This window comes from Gossypium hirsutum, chromosome A03, assembly GCF_007990345.1.
Source record: "Gossypium hirsutum isolate 1008001.06 chromosome A03, Gossypium_hirsutum_v2.1, whole genome shotgun sequence".
NCBI classification, from domain to species: Eukaryota; Viridiplantae; Streptophyta; class Magnoliopsida; order Malvales; family Malvaceae; genus Gossypium; species Gossypium hirsutum.
Window position 1 is genome coordinate 90,957,757 of NC_053426.1, and position 4,918 is coordinate 90,962,674.

A 4,918-nucleotide genomic window follows, 5' to 3' on the forward strand; every position below is an offset into this window, starting at 1 on the left:
TGATTGTTTGCAGGATGAAGATCCCAACGCTCACTTAGAAAATTTCTTGAAATTTTGCGATACATTCAAAATCAATGGCGTTTTTGATGATTCCATTTGTCTTTGGTTATTTCCCTTTTCACTGAGAAACAAAGCTAAACAGTGGTTGAACTCGTTACAACGAGGGTCTATCACTACTTGGGAACAAATGACCGAGAAATTTTTACTAAAATATTTTCCGTCGGCTAAAACGGCTAAATTATGTAATGATATCTCTTCTTTTGTGCAGATGGATTTAGAAACACTTTATGATGCATGGGAGAGATACAAGGACTTACTGAGAAGGTACCCTCACCATGGGTTACCGCTTTGGCTTCAAGTGCAAACATTCCACAATGGCCTGAATCCCTCGACTCGGCAAATGGTTGATGCAGCTGCTGGTGGAACCATCAACAATAAAACACCAGAAGATGCCTATGAATTTATAGAGGAGATGTCACTGAATAACTATCAGTGGCAAGTTATGAGGACAAAGCCAACAAAAACAGCCGGTATTTATAACATCGATTCGGTCACCATGCTCTCTAATCAGGTAGAACTTCTCAATAAAAAGATTGACGGTTTACTTGGTTCTACGCAGGTACATCCAGTAATGAGGTGTGACTCAAGTGGAGGAGGTGTGCATACAGAATATCAATCCTTCAATCCCACAACTGAAGAGGAACAAGTCAACTATATGGGTAACAATAATTTCAGATCTCAAAATAACCCATACAGTAATAATTATAATGCAGGTTGGAGGAACCACCCAAATTTCTCCTAGGGTGGTCAAGGAAATCAAAAGCCACAAAATCCTTAAGGTTTTCAATAGCCACCTTATCAACAAGAGAAGAAACCAAACCTTGAAGAGATGCTTTCTAAATTCATCTCTGTGTCAGAAACTCGTTTCCAAAATACCAAGACAGCACTTAAGAATCAACAAGCATCAATCCAAGGACTCGAAACTCAGATAGGCCAGCTATCCAAACTAATCTCCGAATGACCACAAGGTAGCTTACCAAGTAATACTAAACCTAATCCGAGGGAACACCTCAATGCAATGAGTACTCAAGATAAGGAAGGATTCATTGCACCTGAGCCAGAATTACAACAAGACAACGCGATGAACAAAGGTCGAGAAGAGGTAAACGATGATGATTCTAAATAGGTAAGTACGAATTATGAACCTCGTGTGTCATATCCTAAAGCAATGACAAAGATAGAACAGAAGAACAATTCGGTAAGTTTGTCAAACTCTTAAAGAAATTACATATTAACTTACCCTTTATTGAAGTTCTTTCACAGATGCCCAACTCAACAAAATTCTTAAAGGAACTTCTGACTAATAAAAGAAAATTAGACGCTACATCGCATATGGTACTCAATGCAGTTTACTCAGCTATTCTAAAGAATAAGTTACCTAACCAATTAGAAGATCCAGGGAGTTTTACAATTCCTTGCTTAATTGATAGTTTATCTGTGAATAATGCTTTAGCAGATCTAGGGGCAAGTATAAATGTTATGCAGTATAAAATGTTTAAACGACTAGGTCTTGGTAAACCCAAACAGACTAGGATGAGCATACAATTGGCTGACAAAACAGTTAGATTTCCTAAGGGTATTATTGAAGATGTTCTCGTTAATATTGATAAATTTATTTACCCAGTAGACTTTGTCATCTTAGATATGGATGAGGATAATGAGGTACCTTTAATTTTAGGACGACCCTTTTTAGCAACTTCCAGAACCATTATTAATGTAGGCACAAAAGAGCTAACACTTCATGCAAGAGACGATGCAGTAATACTACAAGCATGCGACTCAGTCAAAACCTCTAAAACTCAAGATAATGCTATAAAACATGTCGATGATAAAACTAATATTTGATCGTCCTTGTAGGAACCTCCTTCAACCAAGACAACGGAGATAGTTGACTACTATCAAGTAGCGAACAAAGACACCTATGAGGAACGAAGGCTTCAAATAGAGGAGCTAGATGAATGGAGAGCACACAAACTGAGAACATATGATAAACTGAAACTACGCCAAAACAAGCTTGATACCTCTCCAATCAACTTCAGGTTGGCGATAAAGTCTTACTGGATGCCGCAGATCCCAACATTGTCACTACCACACCAAATGAGGAAATCCCTCTTACGGTACTCAGTATTTTCCCATTTGGTACGATGGAGGTAAGTCATCCCAAGTTCGGCACTTTTAAGGTAAACAACACCCGATTAAAACCTTATTTTAAGATTGACAACAAGAACGAGGAGTATGAACTCCTCAAACCACCCTGACCATCCACTAAAGAGGTAAGTTGAGATTAGACTATAAATAAGCGATTCTCGGGAGGCAACCCAAGCACTAACATATTTTGATTTCTTATTTCTAACACTTTAAATAATTAAATTTATCTTTGAATTGCAAATTTTTTTCAGAACACACGGCCAGGAACACGGGCGTGCCTAAAGCCGTGGCAAACTAAGGGAAGAGACACGGCCGTATGATACGGCTGTGTGGAAGCAGGACATGATTTCCCCAAAACATGGGATGCGATAAATCGCCACGATCGTGCGACATGGCCGTGGGTGAACTTCATAGGTGATCAAGGGCGTGCGAATGAACAACCACAGGCGTGCCAGAGGCAAGGCTCGATTTTGTTTCTTCGACACGGGCGTGCAACACGCCCATGCCGTTAAGCCGTGGACAACAATACATGGGCGTGGCCCTAGGCTATGTGGCTTCCCCCTATATAAGCAAACCACTATTCATTTTCTTCTTCCTTTCAAAACCCTAGCCGAAATCTCCCCCTCTCCACTCCTTAATCCCTATTCCTACCACCAGTCCATCGATTCTCACTCCCTCAACCCCAAAACCACCCTAAACTCCACTCCGCCTGCATTAATCCTCACTTTCCTCTCTCTTTTCCCTCCATATTTCCTCCGCACGGAGTCCCCCCACAGCACGAGGACCAACCGACTTAGCCACCACCAACCTGTTGTCTAGTTCATGCGGTGGCTTCATATTCTGACATCTCTGAGCACCTCACCCAATTCAGACAGCAGTGTTTTCAATGATTTGACACCATTGATGCTATTCAACAGCAGATTTGTCAGCACCTCCACATCTCATCGCCAGTCCCACCTCGTGAACCATCCAGCGAGAAAGATGTTTAGAAATATTTCTTTATTACTTTATGTTTTTAATTTTTATTAAAACTACTTTTTATTTTTGTTAGATTTTAGAATTTTAATTTTTTTTAATTTATTAATTTTGGTTATTTCTTTTCGAGTACTTATTCTTCCTAATATCCCCTAAAAAGTTCCTGATTTTATCACAGTTATATAGAGCTCTTAAGCTCATCATCATATAGGAACTACAACTCCACCGGGAAAGGTTCTCCATGACTGCCATGTCCTGCTCGACCACAACCATAGCTACCACTAGATATAATATTCTTTTGGCACAGGACTTATGGCCCAATGAACCTCTACGACCGCCAGAGTATCCTCTTCCACTCTCGAACCGATCACCCTTCAAAACTCTAGTTCAAGGAATTCATCATACAGGAAGTTTCACTTCTCTTCCTATCTTATTTTTATACTCTAACATCTACCTTTGTACATTGAGGGCAATGTACATCTTAAGTGTGGGGGGTATTTATTTCATTATCAGAAAAATACCTGAATAATCACATTGTTCTCATAAAAAACTCTCATATCATATTTAGGATAAATTTTAATTGATTTATTATTTTGATCGATATATCTTGAATTAAAACATAGGGATTTATGCATTGATTATTTAAACTTTAAGTCATTAGAGAATCAAGCATGATAAGTTGATTTTTAAGAAATTAAATTATAGGTTGTTTCCCCAAGTCTAGGTATGACTTTGAATTAGAATTCACGAGTCTAAACATCAAAAAGCCATAATTTTTTGTGAGATTTTTTAGCCTTTTGAGCATCTGTTCATCCTTTCATGCTCACTTTTATTATTGCTTTGAGTGCGTCAGTATTGAACTGTTATTCTAGAACTTACTTGATTATGCATGTCAAGACCACACCATTTGATTTGATATATCAAAATGATTAAGGCACTTAGGATTAACCCACTCATGCCATGAAAAGCCTACCTCCACGATTAACCCTTAGTAAACCCTATTGAGCCTAACAAACCAATTCTTGTATTACCCTTAATATTAACCTTTAACCCATTATTGTTGAAATCCCCTAAATTAATCCCTATTTTTGTCGAGATTTGAGTTGAATGGATTGCCTAGCTATGTTTTGTTCTTGATATTTAGTCTATATTATTTAACTTGTTCTTAAAAAAAACGCAACTATGTATGCATATCTGTAATTTCATATTCTGAGAGAAGCTCTGTTGTACGCAAGTGAAGATTAACTCTTTTTTTAGTTAGGAAACTTTTCAATTCAATCTCGATTCTAACCCTTTCTTTCAGCTTGTGACCACACCCCCTAACCAAGCCTCATTACAACCCTCTAAAGACCTTTTGATTGATGTATCATCTTAAAATTAAATTGGTGGAAATTTGATTTTGCATGCAAGCCTATGGTAATGACTTTCCATTATTGACTATTGAGTGCTTCCTTTATTGTCCTTAAAACACCTAGAGTGATTTGAGTGAATCTTTAATAAGGATGTAAAACTCTGTGATATTCTGAATTAAAGGTAATTACTTAGATGAAGGAAGACACCTATATTTTCGGGATAAAATGCTCAACTTGGAATGATTGAAACTTTTATGTTCTTTTAGTTAAATTCTCAATGTATGATTACCTATGGATTAATTTGAAATATTATTGATAGAAATTATAAGTTGAGAAGGATTTATTTTCATTATGAGTTGAGAATTTTGCTTGAGGACAAGCAA

At 37.6% G+C, this 4,918-nt stretch overlaps 1 non-coding gene across 1 annotated transcript; it reads right to left on the reverse strand.

Moving 5' to 3' along the window:
* Window positions 1-235: 235 nt before the first annotated feature.
* LOC121226295 (small nucleolar RNA R71) lies at window positions 236-342 on the reverse strand. The gene has a single exon (XR_005924138.1). It is a non-coding gene; the product is annotated as a small nucleolar RNA R71 (small nucleolar RNA).
* Between the last annotated feature and the right edge of the window lie 4,576 nt (window positions 343-4,918).